Source organism: Balaenoptera physalus, assembly GCF_965194825.1.
Source record: "Balaenoptera physalus genome assembly, chromosome: 7".
Taxonomy (NCBI): Eukaryota; Metazoa; Chordata; class Mammalia; order Artiodactyla; family Balaenopteridae; genus Balaenoptera; species Balaenoptera physalus.
The window spans coordinates 87,812,380-87,828,060 of record NC_138886.1 but is presented as its reverse complement, the minus strand read 5'-3'; the positions used below and the strand labels follow the sequence as shown (position 1 = coordinate 87,828,060).

At 45.3% G+C, this 15,681-nt stretch overlaps 1 protein-coding gene and 1 long non-coding RNA gene across 3 annotated transcripts in view; one reads left to right on the top strand and one right to left on the bottom strand.

Moving 5' to 3' along the window:
* The window catches only part of ERCC6L2 (ERCC excision repair 6 like 2), a gene marked incomplete at its 3' end in the record, with an annotated part of 201,751 nt that overhangs the window by 21,695 nt on the left and 164,375 nt on the right, over positions 1–15,681 (bottom strand). The window lies entirely within an intron of this gene.
* LOC309664564 overlaps positions 1–15,681 on the top strand; it is a 251,474-nt gene that overhangs the window by 128,244 nt on the left and 107,549 nt on the right. The gene's annotated exons all lie outside the window — the stretch shown is intronic.

The window sequence follows — 15,681 nt, the reverse complement described above, 5'->3', positions numbered from 1 at the left end:
CTCCCAAACTTGGCATCCCTGTCCACCTGGTCACTCAAACCAGAACCTGGGAGCCTTCCGTCTTACCCCCCATATGACCAATCAATTAAGTAATCTTGGGAAACAAACAAAACAATAATAATTATAAAAGTGGCTGAGGCCATAGTGCCGGGGTTCACAGCTGCCTCGGCCACCTCCTGACCTGCTGGCATGGGGCAAGGCCCGTCACCTCTGTGCCTCTGCTTTCTCCTCAGTAAACTGGGCATAATAACAGTATCTACTTCATAGGGATGTTGTGCTGGTTTCGTGATGAATGCACGTAGTGCCAGAGAGTAAGAGCTCAGTAAAGTCTGGCTCTGACCATCACTGCTCTTCACCCCCAGGGATAGACATGGCCTAGGAGTGCTACTCAAGGTCTGGTCCACAGACTGGGGCCAGTTTGGGAAATACTTGTCATTGGCTTGCAACGAGATAAGTTCAGAAGTTGAGAGTAAGCGTGTTAAACTGTTTTAAACTGTTTTAACCCTGAAGTGTTCTAAACTGTTATAGGGTCTGATGGATAATTTTATACAGGTTGAATCTAATGATGAGAAATTGGGGCTTCATCTCACACCCATTGGGGCCACTATCAAAAGACCAGAAGATAACAAGTGCTGGTGAGGATGTGGAGACATTGGAACACTGTGCACTGTTGGTGCAGATGTAAAATGGTGTAGCCACTGTGGAAAAGAGTATTGCAGTTAGTAAAAATTTTTTTAAAAATTACCATACAATTGGCAATTCTACTTCTGGGTATATCCCCCAAAGAATTGAAAGGAGGGATTGAACAGATATTTGTACACCCATATTCATAGTATCATTATTCATTAGCCAAAAGATAGGTGAAACCCAAGTGTCCATTGTAGGATTAAAGGATAAACAAAATGTAGAATATTATTCAGACTTAAAAAGGAAGGAAATTCTGCCACATGCTACAACATGGATGAAATCTGAGGGCATTATGCTGGGTGAAACAAGCCAGACACAAAAGGACAAGTATTGTATCATTCCACTTGAATGAGGTACCCATAGTAGTCAAATTCAGAGACAGAAAGTAGAAAGGTGGTTGCCATGGGCTGGGTCAAGAGAGAATAGAAAGTTGTTTAATGGGTAGTTTCAGTTTTGCGAGATGGAAAAGTTCTGGAGATTGGTTGCATAACAGTGTGACTGTACTTAATACTGCTGAACTATATATGATGAAAAATGGTTAGGATGGTAAATTTTATGTTGTGTATATTTGATCCCAATTTAAAAACTGTTTTGATAAAAAACTAGGGCTTATATTTTGTATGTTCTTTTAAAATTTTACTTTCTCTGGTAATATGTTTTATAAAAGTATCTGTCCAAGAAGGATTGGAAACAAAACAAACGGGCCTTCCAGTGCATACTACAGATGCTTCCAGAAGTTCTGCGCTGGGTCAGGCTCTCCACCCTTCCTTACTGGTTTGCCTGCCTGCACTCTCACCCCTCTCCAATCCATTTCTCACCCTGTGGCCACAGTGATCTTTCTAAAGAGCAAGTCTAACATTGTGTCTGTCTTGGGCAAAGTTGTTCAGTCGTGTTTTGCTTGCTTTGAGAAAAACCTCCAACCCCTCAGCTGGGCACTCCTCTGGGCTCCAGTCTGTGCCCTTGCCCAGCCTCACGGCTCCTCACCCATGGATGGATCTGCCAATCTTCTGAGCATCCCAGGGGGCTCTGCATCTCCTGGTGGGGGCACTGGCTGCCCTTTTGCTTGTAATGCCTTTGCCTCTGTGTCCCATCCACCTAATTCTGGCTTGTCTGTCAAAGCCCATCTTTTCCCAGAAGCCTCCTCTGAAAGTCTAGGAAACCACTAGGAATATGATTAACCATGGGAAAATGAGCTTCCTTGGCATGGACACGAATTTAAGAAGCTGTAAAGTAAGACGTCAGGCACTTTGATGTGCTACAGGAGGGAAGCTTTAGGCAAGCCACTACTTGACACTCCCCAAATGATGCCTGGAAGGTCCTCCGCCACTTGCCATGTGTTTTTGTGTCTCTCACTGTTTCCTCCTCCAGATTCTTTAGCAAATCAGGGGTTCTTCAAAGCCAGCGGGCTACAGGCATGTGGCTGGTGTCAGACAACAGGGCCCTGAGGGTGTGAACCTCTGGGGACTCCCAGCCGGGCCCTGCCCTGTCCCCACCCTGCGCCGCATGGAGAGGGCAGGCAGTGCAGGGTCCCCTGGGCCTGTCAGGCCCCTGAAGGTTGCTGTCTTTCCTTTCAACTTGGGAGAAGAGAGAGAGGCTTCAGGACAGGTTTCGGATGTGCTTCCCAGCGAGTGGGGAGTGGCCCAGGCAGAGCTGGCTGCCACAACTCAGCAGCTGGGCTGCGCGGACAGCTGGCCCTTCCATGGCTGCTTCCCGCCCGAGGTCCTGCAGTGGCCTTGACCTCCCTGCTCCATCCTGAATGGGGGTTGGGGCTTCCTGCCAGTTCTGGCTCGCACCCTGCTTGGGGTGCCTAGATTCAAACCATGTGCCCAAACCCCCAAATACATTTTTGTAATCTGTCCAAATGATAACTGCTGACAGAAAGGGGCATTTCTTTTATTTTTTGATGGCTACAAGAAGGGGCAGTGTCGTCCCAAGGCCAGCATTCCTTCCCGGATACCTAGTTCCCAGCCTCTTCCTGTGTGGGGCAATTCTTCAAATAGCAAAAAAAAAAGAGAAAAAGAAAAATTATTATATGAAGACCCAAAGTAGAAATTAGGAATTATCTATGGTTTCCTGTAATCCTCTCAGGTATAATATGTCAGATTCAAACTGGAAACTATGTCTGGGATGAAATCCTACTTGAAACAGTTTTTTGTGGTTCACAGTAATGACCAGGGACTGGCAGGTTTACACAAAAATGAATATTATAATTTTGTGGGTAAGCAAATAAATTACTTTTATAGGATTTAGGCACTTTCCATGGAAGCTTTATCTAAAAAGGCACTTATGCATAAAGGTTGCTAAATAGCCAACTTGTGACCCTTGAGGCCTGGTTCTTTGATTAAACAGGAAGTGGGGGCCGTGCCTCTGCAGGCTTTTTGATTAAATAGGGAAATACAGAATGCTTGATAAGTAGAAAGATTCTTGCTTGATTTGTAAGCCAGCTGGGAGCCTTGAGACTTTGGGATTTGACCTACATACAAAGGAATTGCCCTTTTCACAGGCCATCAAGTACCTGATGGAGTCTGTGGAGGACAATGACATTTTAGAGGTGGTCAGCATTGTATCTTGGCCACAGAGAAGCTCTCTCTGGCCCTGCCAGCCCCAGGCTCTCCATGAGATCTCTGCTGTTTTTAAATTGCTGCAAGGTATAATGGGGTTCTTTCGAGTTTTCATAGCTCCGAAGCATGACATTACTGACATATAAAAAGGCTCCGGAAGGATGACTATCAAAGCTGAAGGGCTGTGTTTGTATGAGTACCCAAACAAACCCGCCAGGGAGATATATGGTGGGAGACAAACTTGGAATCTGAGGCAAAGATAAACAAGCCAGTTTCAGCGCCAGAGCCAAATCACCGCCGGGGCTCCTAGGAAATGTTCTCTGAGGAGCTGGCACTGGCACAAACCCTCTGGGGAGAGAGAGGCTATGGAAACAGAGCCTGAGCGAGATGCTACGTGCAGGTTCCACTTAGCAGGCCTCGCTCGGCCCAGTTCCCGTTGCCCCAAGTGAAATGGATCTGCCCTTTCCTGGAGGCTCCAGTGGGAGACATGCTCAGATCTGGGGTCCCTGGCTCTTCCTTGGTGAAGGGAGGTATGTGTAGCGCTGGCCTTGGGGCCCAGGGTATGTGTGGAAGGTTCCCAGTGCGAAATACCCAGGCCCAGCCTGGGAGCTTTGAGGAAGGGGAATGTGGAAGCTGCCAGCCCCTCTCTGCCCCCAGGCATACGCATCCCTTAGCTGCAGGCCCCTGGACAGACCTGCATCATGTCAATGACCCGTATTGTGCCACTGATGAGTTGAGGGCCCTGAGATTTCATTTTTCTACCCTTATTTGATTCAAATGTTGTCCAAAGTAAGTTGGATCTTAAAAAAAATGGTGGAAATGTTGTTTGCTCTTAATGTGGATGGTGGATGGCCAGCCTGCCCTTCCTGGGGTGGGCCTGGGGCAGGGGGCAGGTGGGAGGGCAGTCAGGTCTGCAGTGGCCAGGGAAGGCTTTTGTCAGTGCGGAGCTGAACCAGGCAGTGGGTGCCCAGGGATGGAGAGCAAAGAGGGCTCAGGGCCCTACACACTTCCTTTCTATTTGCAAACAGTTATGTAAACACATATGCAAGCTGGTTGCTGCCCTGAGGTTTTAGGCAGGTAGCCCAACCATCCCCTGGGTCCTGGTGCTTGGGCACCTCAGCTTTATAGCATTTGGAAGGCAACTTGATTGGAGCAGGCTGTGGACTTTGCTGATGCGGGTAAATTATTTTTTGTTGGATTCAAGCCCTCCTTTGCTTGTTGAGAAAGGGAGAAAATTTGTTCTGGATGAGTATTGGCAGCAGATACGTCATTCTGGTTATTTTGGATGACTCCAGGCACCCATGACAGATCTCTGGGTGCCCTTGGTATACAATCATCTATTCAGGCCCTGGGTCAAGTGTCACCTCCTTAAGGGGAGAACTTCTCTGACCAGTCTTCCTAAAAAACAAACAAACAAAAACCAAACAACATAAAATGACCCATCCTGGCCTATTTCATTCATACCACCTTAACTCTATCTGGAAATATTTATTTCTTTGCTTGTTGATTATCTCTGTCTCATTAGACATGAGCTCCATGAGAGCACAAACCTTGTTTGTATGGTCACTGCTCTATCCTTGGCATCTAAAACTATGCCTGAAATATAGCAGGTGCTTAAAAAAAATTGTGGAATGAATGAATGTACTTTGAAATGTACACAGGATTTGTTTTTATCAGGTTGGTAAGACATGTGGAAATGACTGTCATTAAAGAAGAAGTCTATACTCACAGATCCCTAGAAACTGGAGGCATAGCAGGGCCATGTGGGGAAGCACCAGGGTCCATCAGGAGGCAGAAAGAGAGGGTAAAGCATGGGCTTTAGGAGTGTATTGCCTCTAGGAGTGTAAAGAGCATATTGCCTCTAGGAGTGTAAAATCCAGATAGAGGAGGTGGTTTGGAGTGTGGGCTCTGGATGGGTTAGTTTGCATATGAAAGATATGCAGGTAAGTTGTTTGCTGTCTGGAGGAATTAGCTAATCCTGGGAGGTGCAGTCCCTCACTGGGTCCCCAAAGTCCTGAGATGTCAAAGTATCATAAAATATAGACAACATAAAACATGATTAATACAGAATGACTCTTTGACATGCATAGAAATGTAAAAGTTATGGGTACAGATGTTTAGACAAATGTGATAACCAAACACAGAGTGAGCTAAGACAACTGGGGCTATCATATTGGAGCTATCATTTATATTGGTCCTGAAATCAACATGTTCCCTCTGGGTGGTTTTGCCAATGGAATTGTCAGTGGGGAATGACCTTTTCTGACACCACCCCTCCAAAATTTTTTACTGAAGTATAACATACATACAGAAGAATGCATCCATCATAAGGTACAGGTTCATGAATGTTCACAAAGTGAGCACACCCAGGAAACCAGCCCTCTTGTACCCTGTTCATTTCCAATGGCAACCACCATCCTGACGTCTAATAGCATTGGTTAGTTTTGCCTGATTTTTACCTTCATAAAAAAGGATTCATATTATGCCTCACTTTTTTGTCAAATTATATTTGTGAAATTCATGCATATTATTGCCCATGTGGAAGACAGTCCATTCTCATTGCTGTACGGTATCCCATTGTAGGGATACACCACAATTTATTTATCCATTCAAATGCAAGGGGTGTTCGGGAAACTTCCAGTTTGGGACTCTGGCCCCTCCACTGACTTTTTGCCCACTGGTGTGTCAGGCAGCATTTCAGTTTTGACCAACAGAACTTACACTGGACAACTTGGTTCAAAAAGGTGGGTTTATTGGAACCATTCTAAGGAGCTCACAGAATAGAAGGAAGAGAGGGAACAGCCAGGCTTTGAAAAGGATGTGAGTCAGGTCTCCCCCTACTAGCGGGGGGATCTTGGTAGGGAGAACTTGTGGATGACCTCTTTAGGTGGAATAGTTAGTTGTCCCACCTGCACAGAGCAAAGTTTTCTATCTGTTGTGTGAACACTAGTGGTCCACAGGAATTTTATAGTGTGGCATGGAAAAAAAAAAGGCCCTATGGCTAAGGCAGTTGAAAAAAGTGGTTAAAAAGGTTATGCTTCTCAGGACCTTTAATATAACAGAGTATATTTTAACTTTCCAGGAGAGCAATATTTCTCAAACTTGACTTTTTTCATGGAGCATCAACTTCTATCTTAAGGGGTACTAGTGTTCCAAGTAAGACAGCTTTGGGATATGTTTATGCAGAGCAGAGTGTGAATGAATGGGGTAGTAGAAAATACACTTCGGGCTGAATTTTTAATGCAAAGAGGGATTTGGGATGTTTTTTCTAGAAAATAGAGAACTTTGAAAAGTGTTACAATAACAACATTATTTTGTGTGTTTTACAGTTTACAGAGTATCTTCAAGTACGTTACCCCAGTCAACTCTGAGGGTGGGAGTTATTAGTCCAGATTACAGAATTGATTATTGATGCAATGTGCTCTGAGAAAGCTGAGGGTTGGAGGGACAGAGGAGGACTGAGGCTCATGTGCAAAACTGAATCAAGCTGTCAGAGGACTCTCTGATAGTTGCCAATTTGAGACTGGGTTCTAGATCAGGATTGTAATTTAAGTCATGGGTGTGGGTGAGATCACCTGGGAGAATGTGGAACAGAAGACCTAAGAGTAAGGCTTGGACAATACCCATGTATAAAGGTCACGTGGATGAAGATGAACCTGCAAAGAATTCTCAGAAAGAACATCCAGTGACATCTCAGGTAAACCAGGAAAATACTGAGATACAGAAGCCAAGGCAAGATAGAGTCTCAGAAGAAGGGACGGGTCAAAAATCTTGATGTTCAGAGAAGTCAGGTGAGATCAAGGCTGGAGGACGACCCTGGGTTTATTGCCACAGTGGCCATGGTCACATGTCAGTACACCACTCAGATCCCCCCTGCCAGGGAGGACCTGGCCCAAGGAGTGCAGTTTCTGACACCCTCTAGCTGTGGTGCCCTCAGGATCTGCCTCAGCATTTGAACAAGGCCTGTTCCTCCAGGGCAGCCCCCAACCAATGGCTGACCAGAGTGGTAGTGCTAGGGCTCAGACTCCCCGAAGCCCAGTGTCCTTCCTACCCTCTCCCCTTCCTGCCCTCTCTTCCTTTACAGGTGTCAGATCTACATCAAAGCGTGGTAGGGAGCTCTCCCTGCCTGCTCCTTCTTCCTGCTTTATCTTTCACAGGTGTTAGCCCCAATGAAACACCTCTAACTCTATCTCAGAGTCTGCTTCTAGAAGTACCTGAATTGACACAGTGGCCATTGGTGACTTCAGTGAGAGATGTTTAGATAGAATTATGAGGCTGGAAGCCAGACTAGGGTGAATTAATATTGAGTAGAAATTGATAAAATGGAACCAGAGTGTATAAATAATTTTAGGAGGCTTGGATGGCCCAAATGCTTTAGGCCATTCAAGGACAGAAACTTTTTGTAAGTATCCTGTAGTCCTCAGAAGAGGTGAGAACCATAAAAAAGAAAATCAAAGTAATAATGATGAATCATTTTCTCTTTTGTAGGTACATCTTTCTCAAAGCTGTATTTTTTTTTGATGTCTTTGCATAAAGGACCACCCAGAGAAAAGCAAGTTGATTAACATTGCCTCCTCTTTTCCATTTATTGGAAAGTCTTCAACTCCTCACTTTCTTTACCACCCTTACCAGATGATACAAAAACTGTTCAAAAGCGCTTTAGGATATGAAAGAATTAATAAGGTGCTGAAATCAGCACTTTTCAGAAAAAGATAAACTTAGGGTTTTTTTTTCCCCCCAACAGAAGCTACCAAAAGGAAATTCTGGGATGCACTTCAGATAGATGGAAAAAGGGATGGATGGTCAAAGAAGCAATAAGGATTGATGAACAAAGAAAATAAAAATATGGGCATAAATGTAAACAGAATTACCTGTATCAAACCCAAATAACAATAATGTTCTGTGGGGTTTTTAAAGAGATAAAACATAATAAAAAGAGCACACAATTTGGGAAGGGAGACTCAGAGTTAAAATGTTCTAAGGTCCTTGGATTTAAGGAGGAGGATAAAAATATTGATTACCCACAGATTTGGTCTGTTTAGTACGCATGCTAAAATGTTTAGGGAAACAAAATAAGGAAAGTAGCGTGTTCAGCTTTTACCCAAGGAGAGATAAAAACCGAAATGATAAAAATACTCCACTGTTTCCAAGGCTCAGGCAGATCTCTTTCCTGGAGTGTACACTTGATATATGGACTCCTGGGCCTGAGGGGTGGCCAAAGGGTATGTATTCGGTGGAACTAGAAGTTATATGCACAGAGCTGGGATGTCCACACAGTTACATGTGAGGCCCCTCTCAGTGACTAATGGAGCCATGGGCAGGGAGAGAAGGAGGGTAAGCTGTGGGCTGGAGCCTCCACATGCAATGCTACCCAGGCCCCACAAGTGTTAGGAAAGGAAGGAAAGAAAAAAGGAAGGAAGGAAGGGAGGGAGGATGGAAGGAAGGAAGGGAGGGAGGAAGGGAGGAAGGCCATCTAAGAGTGGCAGCTCTGAATACCACTCATCTTGACCTGGAATGGAACTGCAGGGTCAGCCATTGGTTAAGAGTCGCCAGGGCAGAGGAGGGTCAGACACTGCTTACTCTGACTCCTAAGTGCAGGAGTATGAAATCCACGTTCTCTGGCCTCAGGTTAGGATGGCTGTGGGTACAACTTAGCCTCCAGAGTCCCCAGCAAATTCAGATTGAAGCTACTTCCACTGGATGCAGCCTGAAATCACATCCTTGCTTGGCTTCCTGCCTCCTCCCCCTCCCCTGGTGGCACTTCTTTAATATATCACATGCAGACCAAACCTTGTCCCAGACCCACTTCTGGAGAACTGGACATAGGCTGAGGAATCTCATGAGCAAAAGCATGGTGTATGTGTGGTGTGTGTGGTGTGTGTGTGTGGTGTGTCTATCTGGTGTGTGTGGTGTGTGTGTGGTGTGTTTATGTGTTGTGTGTGTGTGGTGTGTATGTGTGGTGTGTTTATGTGGTGTGTGTGTGTGGTGTGTTTATGTGGTGTGTGTGGTGTGTATGTGTAGTGTGTTTATGTGGTGTGTGTGTGTCGTGTGTTTGGTGTGTGTGTGGTGTGTGTATGTGGTGTGTGTGGTGTGTATGTGGTGTGTGTATGTGGTGTGTGTGGTGTGTGTGTGTGGTGTGTGTGTGTGGTATGTCTATGTGGTGTGTGTGGTGTGTTTATGTGGTGTGTGTGGTGTATTTATGTGGTGTGTGTGGTGTGCTTGTGTGGTGTGTTTATGTGGTGTGTGTGTGGTGTGTTTATGTGCTGTGTGTGGTGTGTTTATGTGGTGTGTGTGGTGTGTATGTGGTATGTGTATGTGGTGTGTGTGGTGTGTGTGTGTGGTGAGTGTTTGTGGTGTGTGTGGTGTGTGTGTGTCATGTGTGTGGTGTGTGTGTGTGGTGTGTTTATGTGGTGTGTGTGGTGTGTGTGTGTGCTGTGTGTGGTGTGTGTGTGTGGTGTGTGTGTGGTGTATGGTCTGTATAGTATACATGTATGTGTTGGTATGTGTTACTAACTCTGGCGTGTGAAGTGGCAGGTAATGGGCTTGGGGCAAAGTCAGCCCATCTGACACTGTTTGTTTCAAGGGTATTCTATCTTCTCTCCATTCAATGCCCCAGAAGAGGTGACTGGGGAGAACTCTCCCACCTTCTCCCATAGCTATGTCTCTTCCCCTGCTGGTGATTCCTGCTCCCAGTCTCCCTTCTCTTTGCCCTTCTCCCCTGTGCCAGTTATTAAGCTCCCAATCCAGTCAACTCTGCTCTGCTCTGTCCTGTGGGACCATCATAGGACTCTGACCCTCCCCTCTGTCACTGGCCCCGTTGGCTCTGCCAATAGGGGGCACTAGAGGGAGACTGCAGAGCTGCAGCCAGAAGCAGACCATGCTCCCTTCCTTTTTTTTAATTAAAAAAAAATTTTTTTGGACATCTTTATTGGAGTATAATTGCTTTACAATGGTGTGTTAGTTTCTGCTTTATAAACATGCGTATCAGCTATACATATACATATATCCCCATATCGCCTCCCTCTTGCATCTCCCTTCCACCCTCCCTATCCCACCCCTTTAGGTGGTCACAAATCACCAAGCTGATCTCCCTGTGCTATGTGGCTGCTTCCCACTAGCTATCTATTTTACATTTGGTAATGTATATATGTCCATGCTACTCTCTCACTACATCCCAGCTTACCCTTCCCACTCCCTGTGTCCTCAAGTCAATTCTCTACATATGCCTCTTTATTCCTGTCCTGCCCCTAGGTGCTTCAGAACCTTTTTTTTTTCTTTTTTTTAGATTCCATATATATGTGTTAGCATAAGGTATTTGTTTCTCTTTCTGACTTACTTCACTCTGTATAACAGACTCTAGGTCCATCCACCTCACTACAAATAACTCAATTTCATTTCTTTTTATGGCTGAGTAATATTCCATTGTATATATGTGCCACATCTTCTTTATCCATTCATCTGTTGATGGACACTTAGGTTGCTTCCATGTCCTGGCTATTGTAAATTCAGTGAACATTGTGGTACATGACTCTTTTTGCATTATGGTTTTCTCAGGGTATATGCCCAGAAGTGGGATTGCTGGGTCATATAGTAGTTCTATTTTTAGGTTTTTAAGGAACCTCCATACTGTTCTCCATAGTGGCTGTATCAATTTACATTCCCACCAACAGTGCAAGAGGGTTCCCTTTTCTCCACACCCTCTCCAGCATTTATTGTTTGTAGATTTTTTGATGATGGTCAGTCTGACTGGTGTGAGGTGATACCTCATTGTAGTTTTGATTTGCATTTCTCTAATGATTTGTGATGTTGAGCATACTTTCATGTGTTTGTTGGCAATCTGTATATCTTCTTTGGAGAAATGTCTATTTAGGTCTTCTGCCCATTATTGGATTGGGTTGTTTGTTTCTTTGATATTGAGCTGCATGAGCTGCTTGTAAATTCTGGAGAATAATCCTTTGTTAGTTGCTTCATTTGCAAACATTTTCTCCAATTCTGAGGGTTATCTTTTCGTCTTGTTTATGTTTTCCTTTGCTGTGCAAAAGCTTTTGAGTTTCATTAGGTCCCATTTGTTTATTTTTGTTTTTATTTCCATTTCTCTAGGAGGTGGGTCAAAAAGGATCTTGCTGTGATTTATGTCATAGAGTGTTCTGCCTATGTTTTCCTCTAAGAGCTTTATAGTGTCTGGCCTTACATTTAGGTCTTTAATCCATTTTGAGTTTAGTTTTGTGTATGGTGTTAGGGAGTGTTCTAATTTCATTCTTTTACATGTAGCTGTCTAGTTTTCCCAGCACCATATATTGAAGAAGCTGTGTTTTCTCCATTGTATATTCTTACCTCCTTTATCAAAAATAAGGTGACCATATGCGCATGGGTTTATCTCTGGGCTTTCTATCTTGTTCCAGTGATCTATATTTCTGTTTCTGTGCCAGTACAATAGTGTCTTGATTACTGTAGCTTTGTAGTATTGTCTGAAGTCCGGGAGCCTGATTCCTCCAGCTCCGTTTTTCTTTCTCAAGATCGCTTTGGCTATTCGGGGTCTTTTGTGTTTCCATACAAATTGTGAAATTTTTTGTTCTAGTTCTGTGAAAAATGCCAGTGGTAGTTTGATAGGGATTGCATTGAATCTGTAGATTGCTTTGCATAGTATAGTAGTTTTCACAATGCTGATTCTTCCAATCCAAGAACATGGTATAACTCTCCATCTGTTGTGTCATCTTTGATTTCTTTCATCAGTGTCTTACAGTTTTCTGCATACAGGTCTTTTGTCTCCTTAGGTAGGTTTATTCCTAGGTATTTTATTCTTTTTGTTGCAGTGGTAAATGGGAGTGTTTCCTTAATACCTCTTTCAGATTTTTCACCATTAGTGTATAGGAATGCAAGAGTGCATTAATTTTGTATCCTGCTACTTTACCAAATTCATTGATTAGCTCTAGTAGTTCTCTGGTAGCATTTTTAGGATTCTCTATGTATAGTATCATGTCATTTGCAGACAGTGACAGCTTTACTTCTTCTTTTCCGATTTGGATTCCTTTTATTTCTTTTTCTTCTCTGATTGCTGTGGCTAAAACTTCCAAAACTATGTTGAATTATAGTGGTGAGAGTGGACAACCTTGTCTTGTTCCTGATCTTAGAGGAAATGGTTTCAGTTTTTCACCATTGAGAACGATGTTGGCTGTGGGTTTGTCATTTATGGCCTTTATTATGTTGAGGTAAGTTCCCTCTATGCCTACTTTCTGGAGGATTTTTATCATAAATGGGTGTTGAATTTTGTCAAAAGCTTTTTCTGCATCAATTGAGATGATCATATGGTTTTTCTTCTTCAATTTGTAAATATGGTGTATCACATTGATCGATTTGCGTATATTGAAGAATCCTTGCATTCCTGGGATAAACCCCACTTGATCATGGTGTATGACCCTTTTAATGTGCTGTTGGATTCTGTTTGCTAGTATTTTGTTGAGGATTTTTGCATCTAAGTTCATCAGTGATATTGGCCTGTAGTTTTCTTTCTTTGTGACGTCTTTGTCTGGTTTTGGTATCAGGGTGATGGTGGCCTCGTAGAATGAGTTTGGGAGTGTTCCTCCCTCTGCTATAATTTGGAAGAGTTTGAGAAGAATGGGTGTAAGCTCTTCTCAAAATGTTTGATAGAATTCGCCTGGGAAGCCATCTGGTCCTGGGCTTCTGTTTGTTGGAAGATTTTTAATCACAGTCTCCATTTCAGTGCTTGTGATTGGTCTGTTTATATTTTCTATTTCTTCCTGGTTCAGTCTCGGAAGTTTGTGCTTTTCTAAGAATTTGTCCATTTCTTCCAGGTTGTCCATTTTATTGGCATATAGTTGCTTGTAGTAATCTCTCATGATCCTTTGTATTTCTGCAGTGTCAGTTGTTACTTCTACTTTTTCATGTCTAATTCTATTGATTTGAGTCTTCTCCCTTTTTTTCTTGATGAGTGTGGCTAATGGTTTACCATTTTTTTTAATCTTCTCAAAGAAACAGCGTTTAGTTTTATTGATCTTTGTTATTGTTTCCTTCATTTCTTTTTCATTTATTTCTGATCTGATCTTTATGATTTCTTTTCTTTTGCTAACTTTGGGGTTTTTTTGTTCTTCTTTCTGTAATTGCTTTAGGTGTAAGGTTAGGTTGTTTATTTGAGATGTTTCTTGTTTTTTGAGGTAGGATTGTATTGCTATAAACTTCCCTCTTAGAAGTGCTTTTGCTGCATCCCATAGGTTTTGGGTCATCGTGTTTTCATTGTCATTTGTTTCTAGGTATCTTCTGACTTCCTCTTTGATTTCTTCAGTGATCTCCTGGTTATTTAGTAATGTATTACATAATAGTTCAAGTATTACATAATAGTTCAGTTCACAGAAATAAAAAGCAGGGATTCACTTGAGCAAATGGTAATCAGATGGTTCCTGTTTACCGTCTCAAGTGTCTGCCCATCTTACCTAGGTCATAGAAAGGCCAGTGGAGAGGAATCACCCCTAAGTCGTAGACAGGAATTGGGGGCTAGGGACTCTTGTGGTGCCAGTGTGGGTCCTGGAAAGGGAGCAGGTGCTGTGGGTCATTCCATCCCTGATAGGAATGTCAGGGCTTTCTGCAGTGGTGGAGAAATTGACTGGGGGCTGCATGGGGAGTGGGGGAGGACTGCCTGACTCCAAATTGCCTCTGCTACTCATAAGCTGTGTGATCCTCTGTGCCTCAGTTTCTTCCTTCATAATAATAGATGATAATAATAATAGATAACAATACTTAATAATACCTATCCGGAAGGGTTGTTGGGCAGTCAAATGAGAATATCCACTTGAAGTGTTTAACAAATGACATAGTAAGCACTCAATAAATGTGAGCCGAAGTCCTCAGAACATTTATTCCCCAGCCCAAGCACCCTTAGCCTGCTTAACAGAGGAAATACGCGGTTTACCACCACCGGGGTCCCCTTGTGCTTCAACAGGCTCTTGGAAGCAGTGTGAAAAACGGATTAGGGAGGGAGGAGGAGCGAGAGTAGGAATCCAGGGAGAAGTCTGCAGGCATCCAGATGGGAGGTCGAGGGGCGGGACCTCGGGTCCTTGGCAGTTTGAGTCGTTACTTTGGAGAAATAATCTCCAGGACTTGATCTCTTGACTTTCTAGGCTGGGAAAGGGCCCTTGGTCAAGCACCAGGCTTGGATGGAGGGAGGAAGATGGAAGGTAGGGAGGGCAGGTACAGGGATGATCTTGGGGGGGAGGGTACGACACGTGCAGTTTGGGACAAGCAGCAGGCCCAGAGGAGGCGGGGAGTGCAGGGATGGAGTTAGGGCAGGAGGTGGAGTATTTTTATACGTTGGGGGCCTGCTTCTGGAGCAGCTGGCTCTGGTCTAGGTGCTGTGCAAGTAGGTGCTAGGCCCCATTTCCTCCCCGGACCGTCGGCTTCGCGACTGTCGGGTGTGCCTGGACGAGCCGGCCAGGGGCACTCGCAGGTACCGAGCTTGGAACCCGCCAGGAGGAGTTCCATCTAGCCGCTGGCTTCCTTCCTCCCTCCCTCCGCACCTCACCGTCCTCCATCAGAGCTCCCATTCCGCCCACCTCCCCGGCGCCTCCGCCCTCCTGCTTTGCTTGACCTCAGACGCGCTGGGGATCAAACTGAGGCTGATCTTTCCGCCGGCCGCCAGCCAGACCGCAGAAACCGTCGGCCTTCACACCCGGTGGCCGCGCGCCCTCCGCGGCCAGGGCGGGACGGGCGCGGGCGGCGGGGAGGGGCCCCTGTCGGCTCGATCCCCCCAGCCACGGCGCGGCCGGCAGAGGGTCTCGCCTTTCACAACCCGCAGAGTGCTGACCCCGCCTGCCCGAGCGGTGTCTGCGTGCTGGGCGATCGCGGGCTGCGCGCAGCTAACTGTGGTGTGTGCGCACGGGGGGAATTCACGCCGCCGCCAGCCCACATACCTCGCCCCTGTCTGTCCCCGGGGGGTCGCAAGCTCCCGCCTGGTCCCCCAGACCAGGGTTGGGGATTATCAAGCGCTCCCTGCACCCGAAGCTCGAGGGTAAGCAGGACCCCACAAACGGCCGCCCCTCCGCCTTCCTTGCCTCACTTTTCGCGGTGGACGAGACCCCGGGGCGCGGTGGAGATCGGCCACCCATCGTTTCCTGCTTACAGAGGGGCTCGGGGACTTTCCTGAGGCTTGCGGCTAGTGGAAGATCACGCGCCCTCGAGGCGCAATCCCTGCAGTTTGCTTCCATGTTTTCCGTCAATACAGCCAGAGCGTAATGTAATTAGCTTTCCTTCTTTTTTCCCCCAAAAGGAGAAAGTAAACCTGATTCGGAGGAACAGATTGTCTCCACTGCTTGGGGGGCGGTGAACCCCCTCTCCCGTTTTGTGGCACTGCAGCGAGGGTTTCCAGCGACGATCCTCAGCGGCGGCGGGTGGCCTTCTGGAAACTCGCTGAGGAAAATTCACA